Genomic DNA, 18,969 nt, shown 5'->3' with positions numbered 1-18,969 from the left:
TTTTTATTAAACATGGCCAGAGTGGTAGATTAAATATAAAGAAAAATACAAATATATAGAAAGAGAAATGGAAGAAAACACAAACATACTAAAATAGGACAGAAGTCTAAAGAAATGGAAAAGCAAGTGACAAAATAAAAATAAATAAATAAATATGAAAATAAAAGGCACACAATGATGAATATTATCAGGAAAATACTGAAAAAAAATAAAGAATCAACATCCTTTGCTGGAAATGTGTATAATATGATGAAGGTAAAATGAATGGCTTACAGAAGGAACAGGGGAAATAATGTGCAAGCAGAAAGAAATTATAAAAACAGTGATGAGTCTCTTAAATAAATGTATTCAAAAGAAGAAAATGAAAACTGATAAAAAATGGAAAGTAAAAAAATATATATCTTTACAAGTGAAGTGAGTACAAAGAGAAATTGTTTAAAAAGAACTATTATATTCAGTCAATATACAGAATGAACCTGGGCCAGAACCCCCCCCCCTTTTATTTCTCTCTCTCTCTCTCTCTCTGTCTATATACGTGTGCATATATGTGTGTGTATATATATATATATTTATATATATATATATATATATATATATATATATATATATATATATGGGTTCCATACACTAGATCAAATTTTCACTAATTTGACATAGTGCATGGAATGCTCACTGCAACGAAAGTGCACTTAATCGAAAGTGCACTTACGCGAAGTTCAGTACAATGAACAGGTGTTGTACTAAACTTACGTGCAGTACTCACGGACCTTAGGGTTAGGGCACGGGTCATAGAAAGGGGATAGCCCATAGGTCTATCTGTGATGACTGCAGTGCAGTGAAGGACATAGCAATGTCCTCCACTATGGTGCGATAGTCATGAACCTTAGGGTTATGGCATGGGTTAGGGTAAGGGGATAGCTTTACTAACTATCCCCTTACCCTAACCCGTGCCCTAACCCTAAGGTCCATGACTATCGCACCATAGTGGAGGACATAGCTTGTTTTTTATGTCCTCCACTGTGCTGCAGTGTTTTTGGTGAAGTGCACTTACGCAAAAGTTTCGCAGAAATGAGGCTTCCTATTACAAGTTTGAAGTAGTGAACTTTCGTTCTTGTAATAGGAATCCATATATATATATATATATATATATATATATATATATATATATATGTGTGTGTGTGTGTGTGTGTGTGTGTGTGTGTGTGTGTGTGTGTGTGTTGTGCACATGCAAAGGGATGAGGCATGTGGACATGGAAAGTTTTTTTTTTTTTTTTTTTGTTAAGTAATGAATTAATTATTGAAAACAGTTTTAAGAACAAATAATTGTGTGAAGAAGTTATTCAATTCACATATAAGAAAGGTGAAAGGATATATTGCCTTAAGTAGTGTGGATTATGTTTTTTAAGAAATTTTACCAAGGAAGTTTAATAAAGTAATATATGATGTGATGCATGGAAGTACGTGCAGCATAGTAAGAAGTGAAGTAAGATTTATTATAATTTTGTTTAAAAAGGTCACAGTCAGCAAAATAAAAGCAAAAAAAGTATAGCCAATTGCTTGTGTGTTTGTGATGTTGCAAAATCATTTGATAGTATAGATCATGAGAGAGCAAGGAGATGCTTGGAAGTCATACAATGAGTAGTAAATAAAAGTTTTACAGTCATGAAAAACATGGAATAAAACTGTGGTGAAGGGGGGTATCTACTGATAATCAGATACACAAAAGGGGTAAACAAGGGTATCTGATGAGTAGGGTTACATTTACTAAGGAGAGGAATGCAGTGGTTGGAAATTGCTTGGGAGGTAAAATAAACTTAATGAAACATAAAGAAAGACAGTTTTGCCTCTATACATGTCTTACACAGATGATTTAGCAGCCATAACACAAAAATGAAGTCTAGGTGAGGGAGGTAATATTAAAGACTGAAAAGGAATTAAAACTGGTAGGTCTGAGACTGAATTAAAAAAAAAAAAAAGATTTGTGAAAATAGGTAGGGTATATCATTCCACGCATGAAATCAATATAATAAAAATAAAATGTTTTAAGCAAGATGAGGTAAAAAAACATGGAAGAAATAACAAGTAGTACAATAATGTGGAATGCATTTGAAATGGCATATAATAAAAATGTGAGTTTGGTACATTATATTTTGGGGAAGCAGGGGTATATGGGGAGTGTGTTGTATTTCCAGGAGATAGAGAACAACAAACTATTGGAGGTGGTATTTAGTATTACATGAGGTATTGGTCTGAATCCTAAAAAAAGTGTGGTGTTATAGTGTGCTAAGAAGAAAGGGTGGTTAGAATGAAAAATCCTATTGTATGCTTGGCATCTTTGTGTGGCCACGGTGGTGCAGTGGTTAGCATTGCCACCTCACATCAAGAGGTTCTCTGGTTCAATCCTCAGCTGGGGTGCCTTCTGTGTGGAATCTGCATGTCCTCCCTGTGGTCTTGTGGGTTTCCTCTGGGTGCTCTGGTTTCCCCCCACATCCGAAAGACATGTTGTAGGTGGATTGGATACTCTAAATTGACCCTAGGTGTGAGTGTGTGCCTTCTGTGGAAGATTGGGTGCCGGGCTGGCAACTTGACACTATAAAACTCCACTGACAATAATGAGCAGATAGGTGATCTGCTGTGATGACCCCTAACTGTGAGAAGCCAAAAGAAGAAGTCTACTTGGCATCTTCAGATTTATTGTGGATTTTAAAAGAGATGGGACAATAAGAAAAAAAGTATTATGGGCAGTGTGATGTGGAAAATTATAAAGGAGTGTTGGAGGAATTAAAAATGGGAGAAAGAAGAATTAATGTGAAGCAAAAGATTGATATAGAAGTAATAAATGTTAAAAGGAAAGAATGATATTACAGAGTCATGAAATATAATTATGTTGTTAAACCATTGGAAGTTTGAAGGAAGGCGAAATAAAAGCTAATACAGAAATACAAAAAGATTAAAAGAAACTTGGGGGGGGCTTTGCAAATTTTCTGTGGAGAGGTATTAAATAAAAAACACATGTGAAGGGATGCAAAATGAAACAACATGAATGTTATGCAAAGTGTGAGAAACTGAAGAATCTATTAAATGTGCTTTTTAAACTTAAAAAAATTGAAATGTTTTAGCAGGCATTTACAGAACAGTATGTTTGTAGTTGTTTTAGAAAACACATGCCTCTGATCATCCAGCATCAAAGACAAGTGGACTACTTTTTGAGCCACTAATACTTACATTTCTTTAGGTGCATAGAAAAGTATAAAGTCCAGTGTGAAGAGGGAAAAGGTCCTAAACTGCCACTTTAACCAAGAAAGGGTCATGCAATTAATGTAGGAACTCACTATGTACAGCAAAGTCCTAGCTAGGGTTCTGTGAAGGACCGATGGGGTGGATGCCACTGGTGCCAGGGAGTAACCGTGTGTCAGTATGATACATCATAAAAGGAAAGGTGACAAGATAAAAGACTAAGAAATCGAGGACCACATATTTGTGGTGTCAGAAGACAGGGAGAAGGACAGTGGCATATATTTAGGAGAGTGAGAAAGCAGCAGTTGGGGAATGAGCGATGGGTCATGCTAAAAGAAGGAGGTAAAAGGACAAGAAGGCCATCACTAAACAGGAAAGGTAAGGAGGTAAGCGAACGTCGAGAAGGAACTCAGTCTGCCAAGAGGTAGAAATGTCAATAAGGTAGAAAGTTAGTATATTTAAAAACTGTAATGGTGGAAGAAAAGCAAAAGTCTCATCAAGCTAGTTGGGGGGGGGGCAACAAAGGTAATAAGGGCACTTGATGTGATGTGATAGCGGAAAAATAACTATAAGGAAGGGAATAAAACATTTTTAGATAATACCATGACAGGGAGAAATGGAAAAATGGAAACACAATTAATCAAGATTATGGTGGAGAGAAGATTGGTGCAAGAGGAAGAGCAGAAGGCTGAAGAACATAATAAATAATTTTCCTCAGTCTTTAGGTAGGGAGAAACAGGTCTCCATGTTAGGGGAGGGGTGATAATATGGAGTAGATGAGTAGATTATTACAAAAGTACAGGGACTGAAAAGTATTAGAGAGGATAACAGAAAGCAGAGTAGAAGGCCCAGATGAAATGCCACTGACAAACCTTTGGAACATGGCCTAGGTGTGGGCATCTGGTTTGACAAAGCCCTAGTACAAATCACTACCAAATACATAAATAAAGGAAGACTGAAAAAAAGTTACCATGATGATCATACACAAGGGGTACGTGTTGTCACCCCAGGGAATATCAGGCTAGTTAGCTTTATACCAGTAATAGAGGAATCATAGAAAGCATCCTTAGGAAAGGCTGATGTATTCCTGGAGGACAACCATCTCAGGAAATTATCCAGCACGGGGTTATAACTAAATGATGTGTTGAACAGTTGTAGTCCAGTTTCTGGAACTTTGAAAGCAGTGCTAGACACATAGATATATGGTGATGTCATGATAATGTTATATACTTTCACTAATAAAAGGTGTCTGATGGCATTCTTCTACAGGATAATAATAAGCAAGCAAGCAGGTAAAGAAGTGTGATGGGATTTCATCAACAGGATAAAAGGAGGCCTCCCAGGAAAGATCAACATGCGGTGGTAAAGTGTGTTCTATGTAGAGGAGTCCATGATGAATGAGAATCTGCATGTTACATGCTAGAAACTGTATTGTTCTGAGTTTTCATTTCAGCCATATCATGACGCATGTGAAACAAGGCTAAACTATTCTTAGGCAACATCAGGGTAGAGGCAAGGTAGGCAATGGGACATCCAGCCTAATATAACTTGTGAGACTAAATCACTTTGCTATAAAATAAGAGAAATCATAAGTCCTAGAAAGTATAATGGCCTCCATTTGGATTATAAGAGTATTAGTGCATGCTTTGTGCTTGGGAAAGCTAAGCTAAATAGGATGGATGAAGTGGCAACTGCTGCACTGGTCCAATGGGTGCTGGATGCAAAGGATCTAGAGAATGTCAAGAAGATGCAGGGATGTATCCTTTAAAGAATACTCTCCAGGCACCCAGCAGTCATACTCCCTCTATGCCACCTGATTACAAGGCCACAAGAGGAATATTTGATACAGTTCTGCAGACCTTGTTGTGACAAGAAGGTGTATTATTGGAGAGGTAAATAAAAAGCTAATAAGAGTGATATGTAGGATAAATTGTGCATGTTATGAGAAAATACTACAATAAGTAGAACTCTGTTACCTGGATGTAAGAAATAATAGGGGGACATAATCAGGGTATATAACATCTTCTGAGTGTGAGGATGTACAGCTGAAGAGAAACAAAAGCGGAAGCAAGAGGAGCCATCAGCTAAATAGTCTAGGCTTGAGGAATAACTTTTTCATGGAAAGGGTGGTGAAGATGTGGAATTATCAGCTTTAATAGTTATTTAGCAATAGGACTATGGATTTACGCAGGAAAGGTTGGAGTGAATGCAGGACTGAATGTAGGATGCATAGAGCAGAGGCATGGCACAATCCTAGCTACACAACTTGGACATTCTGGCTAAACAAATTGTCTATCTTGTATGTTTTCTGGTAGGCAAACAGTTGGTCATCAAGTGCTGCAAGAGGATCAGATAATGAACTGTATCAAATACAGCAGATAGATCAAGGTGACCTTTTATAAAATAATACTTCTGATCTCATGCAAATAAGACACCAGACATTGATACAAGAACAATTCCAAATATGTTGAGGTCGAATGGGGGTGAAATTGGCCCCAGAGTCCAGAAGAGGCAAAAAAGGAATCAAACGCTTACACACACTACCTTTTCCATAAACAGAAGGTTAGATATAATGAAATAACTTTTCAGAGCACTCAGATCCAGAGTGAAATTCTAAATGCTTAGTACAGTCAAACCCCTCTTTAAATCCTTCTTTAAAAAAGATGGAAACACATCCAACCTTAGAAAAGACTACACAGTTTTGAAATAAACAAATACATAAAAATAAAGGATGGAGGACATCCATACAAGTTGTCTTTATCAGCCCACCAATCAGCCCAAAACTCAAAAATAAAGTATACAGTTGCTTTACAAAATCCAATTTACATTCAGACTAAATGTTTGTTAATTATGCTGTCTTGTGCCTAAATGTTACTTATCCATATATTTGATGTCTTGTAATTATGGTGTTGTGTACATATTTTGTGTGCCTAATTTTCAGCTGATCAAATTTTTATAATTTTTGGATTTAATTTAATTTATTTATTTATTTTTTTAGCTCAGTTATAGTATTACAGGTAACAAATAGAAATAAAATAAAATAAAAATAAAATAAAATAACTAACTAATGGGACACAGACTTGGATCAATTGAATGAGCTCTGAAAAATTAAGGGCATCAGACACCAAAATCCATTCTGGCACACCTTTGTCATGGATTAATTCAAGCCCACTGTGCTTTACAAGGAGTGCCTATTGCCTAAAGGAATCTTTTATACAAAGACTTGAGCATCCATCTCACAGGTATGTCTTATTTAGCAATCAAAAAGGCCAGAATGCGAAATTTGTTGGCCCCTTAACTTTTTTGCATCTCTGCAGTGGAGATGTCCCTTAACCAATAATACCTTTTTTATAAATCTCCAAATATGCTCTTGAATAATGTAGGTCCACTGCTAGTTCATCTTCCTGAAAGGGGGAGGGAACCTGTATTAATGCTTCACTAAATACATTATTTTTACATTGTCTGTGGTGTTGTTTCACTTCCTTTTTTTCATGTCTATCAAAGCTGCTATTGCAAGTTATACAGCAGTTATTGTTTTATATCTTTAAAAAGCTCTAAACCATTCACAACTCTAACTGGCCAACCAGAAATGATAAGTAGCGCAAGTTTCATAGAAACATGCAGCACAACAAAAACTAATTTTTCTTATTTTTATTTTGTATTTATTTATTGCAGGATGCAGCCTCTCCTATACCCCTTACTTAAATAAGCTACTTCCAGTGTTGCATAAACACATACTACAAAGGTTAAAATATTGTCCACTGGAATTGCAGTCTGACACTTTCTGTAGTAGCATAGGGTACAATCAGGGAATTACAACATTAAGGAAAAAGGAATGGGTTGTTACCCTATGACAAAACAAGCATTCATCAAGTGACAACTGTTACATAACAACCATCTTTATTAAATAACATTGATGTGCTGATTAATACTGTGAATATTCTTGAAGAAGGAATAACAGATTGCACTGCAAATGTTATAAAGGTCTGAAAGCAAAAAACATATAAATGAAAAATGCATGCTAGCAGAAAAATGTATGCCTTAGGATGGAATTGGTCTTTAAATGATTAATGTACTTTTAAAGACTAAACAAATTAATGTGGCTTATCTGTTGCCAGGTAAAATTTATGTTTTACATGACATCAGCATATCATACAGGCAATTTTCAAACCTAAAGATGGATATTTGCTGCTGAGAGGGGAACTCTTCCTTGCTTACAGGGCTTCCTCAGACCCAGCCCTGATGGATCTGTTGCACATGCGCAAAACAAACACCACCACAAACACTAGATCCAGGGAATTGAACTTCGCTTGTGACATAAACAGAACGTGTTCGAGCAAAAATGTGTCCCAAAGAATCCCCACACTTTGGAATAGGCTTCTCATCCATGTAAAACAAAGTTCATCACTGACCCTATTCAACGAAACCTTGACAATTTGGTGGAAAACCATAAATTTATCCCAGGTCTGGTCCTAATCTCTCTTATGGGCAAAGGTCATCAATAAGAAAAGTATTATTGTAACTAACAAACCTCTCTTACTGCTTTCCTAGTTACTTCCCTACTAACATACCCCCTGCCTTATATATGTCCATCATACTAGAGGCCCAAACTGGTTTAGGGTGCATGTCTAGGCTTGTAAAGGCCCTAGTGGTCATTAGCCTAGTAACAACCTAAGAACTTTTTTCTTGGTTATGAAATATTGAATGATACTATGGTGCAGCACGTTTTCTCTCTCCTCATATTCATAACTAATTTAGCTGTGTTCCAGGTAGTAAGCTCTTGTAGATCACAGACTGCAGCAAAACTGTGTTTTCTCTGCTGTTTGTCAGGAATATCTCAAATTGTGCATTTGTAGTCTGACTATACTACACATTATTTTAAATCGAGCCAATAACCACTAAGGGTACAACTGTTTTAAAGATATGTGTTTACTTCAGTGTTCTGCACTCAGACATAATGCCAGATAATGGTACCACCTCCATTGGTTGAAATGTAGCAATTATATAATGCACTGTGAAAGCAACCATCCAAAGCAAGAGTTCAATCCCGGAATAAATCCAGTTTTAACAAACTGGTTGGGGTGCTGTGGCTTTTTCTTCTTTCACTCTTGGCGGTTATTTGCATTTCTTGTGCAACACTAATCTTCTCTTCATTTTGCTGTCTTTGTACTAAGGAAATCCGCATGGAGACAGTTTCCTTATCCTTTAGACAATCACATTTGCAAGTGGACTGACAGACAGATGCAACATAAAGGAAGGATAAAGGCGAAGAAAGCTTCAGTTGTTCTGGAAAGGAAATGCTGAAGCATGTTTTATTTCAGTACATTCAGCTTTCTTGTAACAGAAAAGTTCTAAATAAAGTTTAAAACAGATGTTTTAGGGTTCACATGCCCATTTTAAAATGCAGAGGTTTGAATTTTCATCCAATTGCCTTGGCATATAAGCTAACGTTTGAGTTATATGTGAGGCTGAATTTGAATGCAAAAATTTCTACAAACTGAATTTGCATCTTTTATGTGCAAATTTTTCCAATTTTGACTGACTGCTGCTAGCAAAAATGGCAACTACCAATCTTCTTCCCAACATATGGATATGTATTTGCATTTGTATCTGTCAGCACTGCTAATCTAGTTCATTGATGCATACAACTATGAGATGCAAATCAGATTCAGTCTCTTCTTGCTATTGTAAACTTTATACTAAAACTGACTGAAAAAAAAAACTATGGGCATTACACATTCTGTGTAATGTAAAGTATTACCTGGCACAATAGTGAAGCTGATAGCCCTTCTGTCTATAAGCCTTTCTGGCTGACCCCTCTCCTATAGTTATTGCACTTGCACAAATGTCTCTCTGCCCATTATACCTGCACAGTACTAGTTCTGTGAAAAAAGTATGCATTTTCTATTCAAGGTTAAATCAGGATTCTGCCTTGTTTTTGCACATTGCTGATTATGTTCTTAGTATACTATCTGCTCATTAGTCCACCGGACATCAAAGGCAGACAGAAGGAGCACTTTTAACAGTTTCTGAATGAAGAAAACCCCACAGAAGGTGTACTGCCCCAGACGCAGCCTACAATGAGAGAAGAGGAGGAGCCCTCCATAGAAGGAGTAAAAACAGCACTAAGGTAAATTAAGTCAGGGAAAGCAGCAGGCTAAGATGTAGTCACAGCAGATATGATCACTATGTTGTGTGAGTTAAGGGAGAAATGGCTCCTGAAGGTACTCATAGCAGTGTTGGCAGAAAGGTGTGTCCCAGATGACAAGAGAATAAGCATTGTAGTGCCAGTGTACAAGGACAAAGGGGACATCCGCAACTGTGGGCAGTATAACTGTATCAAACTCCTGACATACTGCATGAAAGTGCTGGAGAGGGTGACTGATAAACAAGCACACAGAACAGTAGAAAGTGAGATGGAAAAGGAGTAGTTTGGTTTCAGATCAGAATGCAACACAACTGTCCATACTGCATGAAAGTGCTGGAGTGGGTGACTGAAAAACAAGCACACAGAACAGTAGAAAGTGAGATGGGAAAGGAGTAGTTTGGTTTCAGATCAGGATGCAACACAACTGTCTTGCTGGACACAGTAAGACAGTTAATGGAGAAGGAGCTGGAGATGAGGAAGAGTCCAAGTGGAAATTCCTATTAGACTTGGCAAAAGCATATGACAATGTCCCAAGAAAACTGATTTGGGAGTCCTGTGAAGATCTGAAGTCCAAGAAAATCAATGCAGGCTATAGACAAGGGTCTAATGACAGAAGTATGAACAGTGTTCTGACTCATGGATGGGTTTCCAGTAGAAGTGGTGGTGTATCATGGTACAGCTCTGAGCCCACTGCTATTCATAATGGTGATGGTCTGCATTAGTAAATAGGTTGGAAAGGATAGATCAACAAAGCTGCTGTATGCAGACTCTGAACAAGAACTTCAGCAAATAACAGGAGACTGGAATGCAAAACTAAAGGTACATGAAATGAAACTGAGTACAGATAAGACAATTATCATGATAGCAAATTAGGGAAATAAAAAAAAAGATAACAATTAAGATAGGATTAAGTGAAAATAATGGAAGAGGTTAATGGCTCCAAGTATCTGGGAGTGGTTGTTGATGATAAGGGAGGCCTGAATTAAAAAGTCAAATTTAGAATGAGAAGGGCTGTGTGACAGAAGAATGCCAAAGAAAATGAAAAGTAAGGTGTAGAAAACATATATGTGGCCAGTACTGCATAGTACACACACCTGGGCAGCCAAGGTAGAGAAACTGAGAAAGCAAAAGTGGTGGAGATGAAGTGCCTCAGATGGGTGATAGAATGTACACTATGGGACTGATGAAGAAATGATGACATTAGTGCAGAAGCCAAAGTAGTTCCAATTGTAGTGAAGGTCAAAGAGAATAGATTACAATGGCATGAGCACATGTGCAGGGTAGCAGTAAATAATTTGGTGAGGAGGATTTGGGAGGGACAGAAGGCAAGATGAAATGAGTATATCTAGCAATGAGGTGGAGGGATGGATCACATGAGAGAAGACCTCTGACAATCAGACATAACTGCTGAAGATGGTCGGAGTGTGGCATTGAATTAAGAGAGGTAGCAACAGTTGATACAACACCCTGACCCCATGTAGAAGAGAAAAGGGGAGATGATGCTGATAATGATAATCTTTTTGGTCCCATTCATGTGTCTCTTTGTTTGTGTCATGCCTATGTTCTTCCATCCATTATGTTTATGCCACAGTTTGTTGCACTTTGTATACATCTGTTATCCCATGGCAGTTACTCCTCCAAATGCAGATTCTGCACTGTTTGCACCAGTTTTAATTGTGAGGCTATAAAAAACCAAGAAATACCCCAGATTTATTAAACCATGGCCCTCTGTTGAGCAGTGGCCATCTATTGAAGATTATAACACTGACCTATCTTAGTACATACTTTGTCAAGTTCTGCTTATGATCCATAGGCTGTTGTACAATATGATCAAAATGAGGCTTCCTGGCATGGACAAGTCAGTTTCCCTGGCTGTGTTATGTATTAAACCCCTTCACAGCAGGTGTTACACAGTGGGAGCTTGTTTTGTTCCATTTGTTAGATGAGTTTTACTTGTGGTCAGAAAATTTCTGGTGCCATATCCTGCAGATTCTCCCAACATGCACACGCACACACACACACACACACACACACACACACACACACACACACACACACACACACACACACACACACACGTGCACGCGCGCACATACACTCACATACACACACACACACGCACACGCGCAAATGCGCACGCACACACACATACACATGCACACACACACACACACACACACACACACAATACTGTCATAATTATTGCATATTCTTCTTCCTTACCCTGACTCATTCCTCACTGCTCAGGTTGCAGATATTGCTGACTATTAGGTATGCAAAGCTGACTATGAATTCCTGTCTATACTGCGATGGTGGTGCTGCGGTAGTGTTGTCGCCTCACAGTAAGATGTTGTCCTGTTCGATTCTCAGCTACAGCGTCTTCTGTGTGGAGACATGCATGAACTGGCGTACCTTCGTTGAAGTTTGTGCATCAGGGCCGGCAACTCGGCACGTAAAAATCTATTGCCAATCATTAGCGGACCAGAGTTCCACTGTGGCAACCCCTAACTGGGAAAAGCTGAAAGACACAACAACCCTGTAATCATACATCTTTTACCGGGTAACTAAAAACATTATATCTGACCAAAAAAAACACTCATGGCTCCTCTACATGTGGTTACGCTGGAATTACTTGAATATCAGTTGCCAAAACAAGATGTTAATAAGGACCATACCATTGATGGTTGTTTTTCATAGGAAATCACTACCAGTGTGATTTCTAAGTATACTGGCAATGATTCCATATTTTTGAGAGAGTTCTCCCTTCTTTACGTTTTTGCAGCTGTGCAATTGGTATATATAAGTTTGCTGGTGGGAGTCAATGTTAACTTTTTCACATTTCTGTTTCATATTTTTTTGCATTTTTGATGCTTGGAGTTGTGTAGCTCAGCAATCCATTTTAGAACCACAACTCATACTTTTGATCTGTTATTGACAGTCTACCAAGATGACTATATGAAATGTAGATTTGTAGCATCTGAACTGTGGACATTAATCTTCCAAATTTAAAAACAAAATGTTCTTCCTTTTTAGTAAAATGGCTTTGAAATGACATAAATGGAGCTGTATGCAGAGAAACTGGAATGCTCTCTTTAATGTTAAACTTTATATATATATATATATATATACTTTTTTATTTAACATTTATTTCCTTAAAATTATCAAAGCAATAGCTTTACGCATGGATTATTTTAACCTGTTTTGAGTTTAAATTGGATTGATTGATTTTCTCTTTAGTAACTGCTGGTGTATGTTAGAAAACTGATAGTTCTCACTGGTGATGGAGAACAAAAGATTTGATTAACACACCTGTATCAAGTAATTCAGAAGACAACTGAAGGATACAAGACTCAGGTAAAGAATTGTAGAATTTGATTTCTATAGTTATATTATGATTTTGTCCATTTTCTGTACTTTAAAATCCTGAAACATATATGTTTATTTGTTTATTTATATTTGGGGACTGGTTAATGCTTTTGAACTTCAGCATGCCTGCTCTTAAGGGCAGACCACAGAGGGTACTTGAGTATTTTATGATGCATAAAGCAACATCTCTCTCTCTCTCTCTCTTTCAGCTTTTCCCGGTTAGGGTCACCACAGCAGATCACCTTGTCTGGTCATGATTGGCAGTGGAGTTTTATGGTGTCGAGTTGCCAGCCCGGCGCCCAACCTTCCACAGAAGGCACACACACGCACGCACTCACACCTAGGGCTAATTTTAGTGTGTCCAATCCACTTGTAGCATGTCTTTGTGGGTGTGGGAGGAAACTGGAGCACCCAGAGGAAACCCACACGACTGCAGGGAGGACATGCAGACTACGCACAAAAGACACCCTAGCCGAAGAACGAACCGGAGAGCCTCTTGCTGTGAGGTGACAATGCTAACCATTGCACCACCGCAGCCATCCAAGCATAAAGCAACATAAACAGATAAACTAAGAACTTGAAGAGTACAGCATCCTACAGCATCTGCAGATTGCAGGCAAAAGCAGAAGTCATTATTGCCATTATACAAAGCAACGTGAAGAGACAGCACATGCTGCATGAATACCTCTCAACCATACAGATTTTCACAGAATGTCCAGATTTTTGTCTTATATTTTTGGTCCATCTTTCATAAAATTGTGGCTCTCTGGCAAATTAGTGGCAAATAATTAAAGACTGAAACTGGAAAATAATGATAGACATTTAAGATTCAGACTTCATATAATTCAGAAAATTCATGCTAATGCAACACCTGTTATTTTATCTACTTTCTAAGTCTGTAAGAGCAATATTTCAAAATTGTCCCTATTTGTACCACTTTTTATGGCTTTGCCCAGATTTCTTCTTCTAAGAGCTTGAGAGGTATGGCTGCATGTGTAGCTTTAAGACTAAATGAATGACATGCAACTAACAGTTGTTTGTATGAAATAGATTATTTTTAAATGGCATAGCCTCTACACATAGATTAACTGAGCATCACATGAAAGTCTTTGAGAGATATTATTGTCCTGTGATGCTATGGGGATGCACACTTTAAAGGGAAAGCTTGTTCCATACAGCAAAGGCAGTAGTAAATGCTCAGTAATCACCTTTGTTCTGGGTAGGATATTGTGCCTTGAAAAGCAGTATGTTTCCAACAAAATGCTGTACTGGATGTGAGTTGTTAATTTTTCTTGCTGGTACATCAGTCTATGAACTATTCTTTTACCATTCAGTATAGCCCTAATTTACCACTGATGGCTAGAAAACTTAATTCCCACAAAGAAGACTTAGGCCTTCCAACATCTTCCTTTAAGCCAGTAGAAAGTGAGACAACTTGAGTTTTTTACATATAGCTTCATGCATTAAGAATGAGGGCATTTAATATAACACACCTGATTTCTTGTGGGCTGTTAACACAGGGACACATTGATGCTAATGAACACAAAAACCCTACAGTACCAACAATATTTGGCATACCGAAAGTCCATAAGGATAAGGGATACCCACTTACGAGACCTATCGTAGATGCTAGATGTTCTATTACCTATTCTTTGGATAAATTTTTAGACCATCATTTAAAGACGTTTTTACAGAGTATTGACTACTTATGTAAAGATTCTTGGCATTTTTTGGAAAAATGTAATATCATTACTTTTGATGAATTCACTGTTTTCTGACTACAGATGTCAGGGACCTCTGGACAGTTATTCCACATGAGATAGGGCTAACATGGTTTATCGAGTTCTTACAGGAGTTTACTGAGCTATCTCATGATAAAGTGAACTTATACACTCACATTTTGGACACAGTCTTGCAGAACAATTTTATAGTGTTTGAGAACTAGTTTTTCCTGCAACAGAATGGTGCAGCCATGTGCTCAGCCTGTGGGTCCCTTTATACTAATATGGTGATTGTTGAATGGGAGAAAAAATGCATTTTTAGCAGTGGCTTCAAGGATTCCTGGAACCTCTATAAAAAGTACCTGGATAATATATTTATTGTTTGGAAGGATGGTGTGGGTAAGAGTTATGAGTTTATAGAATTAATTAACCAGACCACCAATTTCTTACAATTCATGTATGAACTAGAAGAAGACACTGTTTCATACCTGGATGCAAAATTAGTGAAGGCTAGAACAAAAAAACCCTTAACAGCTAAGATCTTTCGAAAACCCACTTACTCAAATTCTTTCCTGCATTACTCCAGCTTTTATCACACAAAACAAAAAAAAGCTGTCATTAAGGGCCATTTTGTCAGAGTAGCATGTATGGTTACACTTTTTGATAACTTCGTTAAAGAATGTGAAACACTTAAAATATGTTCTTGAAGAGGGGTTACCCTGAGACCTTTATTAAGAACTCTACAAATGAGGTGATTTGTAAGACGAGGTCTAATTTTTACTGTCCTATCTTGTTGGATTGCAGATGACAAAACCATTATGTAACTGTGTTTACTGACATTAGAGACCCCAGGGCAACTGATAATGAAATTCCATATACCTGTGGTTTTATTACCACCTTTCCGTTGGACTCTGAATTCATTAAGTGGGTGTTGAATAAAAATTGAGCATTAGTATATGACAATACAGACTTCAGGAAGAACTTTTCTAAAGGGACATTCGTTATCTACAGGAAGAGCATTAGTATGAAAAATGTGCTTGAATCTTCATTTAAAAGAAACAAGGGTGGTATTAAGAAAGGTTTGTTTAAATGTGGTTCATGCAAGTTTGGTAAATACATCTTGTGTGCCGATCATGTTGTAATAAAAAATGAAACATGGTATATTAATGGTAGACACAACTGTCTAAGGGGGTTGTTTATGTGGGCCTATGTCAGAACTGCTCAGCATTTTATGTAGGAAAGACTGAACGCATGTTGATAGAAAGAATTTACAAACATTTCTATGCCATCAAAACAGAAAAATGACAATAATGCCCTATTTAAACATTTAAGTAAATATTCAAAGCATTGTTTTAAATTTATTAGATCAGCTTGATGTCAACCCTGGGGGTTCACTAGGGAGTTAGTTTTAGAGAAAGAAAGAGTTGTTATGGCAATTACATCTTAATGCACATAACCCCCAGGACTTAATGGGACTCTATCCATCACTTGCTTACTGAAATTAAAAACTTACCAACATTAGAAGTTTTTTAAAATAAGTTTTTAAAACAAATTATTATGCATTTATATGCAGTATTCTAAAATGGTTTTATTGCTTGGTACTATTATAAAAATTGCTGTATTCTTCCTTTTTATAATTTAAATGCCTTTATTGTATTTTAGTTACATTGTTGTTTAAAAAATACAGGCGCAGAAGTGACATGATTTCAAAAGTTTTTAAATAGCAGTGTATCAATTCCTTTCTATTATTTGAAGAAGTCTAATAGTTATAGCTCATGCACTTCATCATCATCAGCCCCCTTTTTCCCATTTTTTCTACATGGGGTTGGGTATCATGTTAACTGTTGCCAACTCTCTCTATTCAGTGCCACACTCCTGCCTTCTTTAACACTCATGCCTGGCCGTCGCAGATCTTCTTTCACACAATCCATCCACCTCTTTCCTGGACATCCTCATTTCCTCTTACCTTTTTCTTGTCTGTCCCAAATCTTCTTCACTAGACTGTCTTCTGCTTTTTCACACATATGTCTGAACCACTGTAATCTGTTCTCTTTTATCTTTTCTGCAATTGGAGTTACTTTGGCTTCTGCTCTTATGTCCTCATTTCTTTGTCTGTCGCACAGTGTGCATCCTACCACCCTTCTCACACACTTCCTTTCCATCACCTCTAGCATCTTCATCTGCTCTGCCTTTGCTGCCCAGGTTTCTGTACCATACAGTAGCACTGGTCGCAGCACTGTACATGTTCTAAATAAATCTGGTGTGGTTTGCAGTGATCATGGAGCATTTGTGCTTTTTTGTTCTTTTCTGTTAAATCATTGTAATATAACTTGCATCTATTCCTAACCAATGTTTTTACATTATGCCTAATTTGGTATAATTATTTAAACTGTAGTGTTTTTGTATTATTTTAAAGACTGTACAATTATTGTTCTTAAAATGTTTTGTAATACTTTGGAGCTTTTCTCCCCAGGACTCTGAAAATGGAATTTCCTGGTAACGAAATGTCAATAAATGATAAATAAAGATCAGATAAACAGTCTAAGTTGAGGGAGTAAGGGTTGCTATGTGTGAAATATTTACAACTTTTCTAGCTGCAAGATGGATAAAATTCTTAAACCTAGGTATTGGTTGTAGATTCAGTATTTTTCAAAAGTGTGACATGGAGTTACAGTTTATTTATTATATTTATTTATTTGCAATTTGATTACCAGGGAAGTCCACTGGGCCGAATTGACCCATTTTCAGTGGAGGCCAGGGGAGAAAAGCTCCAAAATGCATTATACAATTTAGATACAAATGATAGTTAATATTAAAGATCTTATGTAGAATAGTTACTCATAAATGCATTCAATATCATGTATAGTTAACAAATTCACTAAGCTTGATGGTACGGATCACACAGTTTCATTTGAGAAAAACAGATATGGGTTAGGTGTGGAAACAGTTTACATGCAAACCTTTTAAAAAAATGTAAATCCGCTTTACATACACACATCAACAGTAGAATGCTATTTACAGTATTTACAAGTTTTGGCTGTGTGAGGGTAGCTGTAGGAGGTGAGAGCTTAGAGAGAATCTATAGAAATTGTTGAGAGCTTAGATAGGCGCATAGGAAGATAACTATATGAGTTGTAGATCTTGGGAACCAGAGTGAGAACCCCCTTGGATTAGGTTGGGTGAAGGCAGGTACAGTTCCATTTAGTGGACAGGTGTTTGAATAGCTGGGTTTTGAAGTTTTCTGAGTTTGGTATGGTTCTTAGTGTGGATGGAAGGGAATTCCATTTTTGCCTAGTGAGAAAGATAGGAGAAGTTGGCCAGCAGGACATTTAGGTTTATGGATAGTAATTAAGTTCTGATTTTCAGATCTGAGAGCTCTGTTGGGTGTATAAGGGGGAAGGATGTTAGTTAGAGCGGGACACTTTGTTGTGTGAAATATGAGTCTATGTGCAGTAGTGAGTTGGAGATAGTCTAGGTAGTTTGGGAGTTCAAGCCAATTCAGGGATTGTAGGGTTAGGCAGTGATGGGTGGTATTTTTAGATTTAGAGGCAAATTTAGAGATTTTGTTATAGCAGTTTTCTAGTTTAGAGGTGATAGAGGAGGACAGGTTGGTTAGGAGAGGAGCTCCGTATAATAAGGAAGGAAGAAGATAAGTCAAAGCCAGAGTTTGCCTGGTAGAGTTGGAGAGAAAGTGATTATTCCTATACAGCATACCTAGCTTTTGGTGGATTTTCTTAATATTTTGTTGAATATGAATATCATACTTGAAGTGTTCATCTACAGTAATGCCAAGTAGTTTGGCAAAGGGGACTACTTCTATAGGTGAGTTGGTTTGATTATAGACTTTGAAGTTGTTTTTATCATAGGAGAGGGTCTTTGTGGGAGGGAATAGTAGAATCTTTGATTTATTTGCATTGAGAGAGAGGTGATTTTGGCGCATCCAGTTTTCAGTTGTTGAGAAGGCAGTTCGGGTTTTAGTCAGCAATTCAGAGAGGTTTGAGGCAGAGCAGACTAAAGTTGAATCGTCTGCTTATTGAATAATTTTAGTATCAGGAATAGCAGTGTGAAAGTTATTGCTGAAGATGTTAAAAAGCATTGGCCCAAGGATGGATCCCTGTGGTACGCCAGTTGGGGTAGGTAGGAAGGAAGAGATGGAGTTCTTACATTTGACTGCCTGTGATCTGTCTGATAGATAGCTGGAGAACCAGGATATAGCATTATGTGAGAGATTAAGGTTTGAGAGATGACAGAGAAGGTGCTTGTGGGAAACAGGCTTTAGACAGATTGAGTAAACAGTAGAAACTAAGTGGCCTGAATCTCAGGCTTGATTGACAGTTTCTAGGAAAGAGAGTAGAGCAGTTATTGTGCTATGGCCTGGACGGAAGCCATGCTGGGTAGGAGTGAGAAGATTGTTTTGGGTCAGGAAAGGCATAAGTTGGAGGTGAATGCATTTTTCTAGGATTTTGGAGATTGGTGAGAGCAAAGCAATGGGGTGAA

This window comes from Protopterus annectens, chromosome 4.part0 (assembly GCF_019279795.1).
Source record: "Protopterus annectens isolate FY-2018-M chromosome 4.part0, PAN1.0, whole genome shotgun sequence".
NCBI classification, from domain to species: Eukaryota; Metazoa; Chordata; order Ceratodontiformes; family Protopteridae; genus Protopterus; species Protopterus annectens.
The sequence above is the reverse complement of the archived record's forward strand: the minus strand, read 5'-3'. Positions refer to the sequence as shown.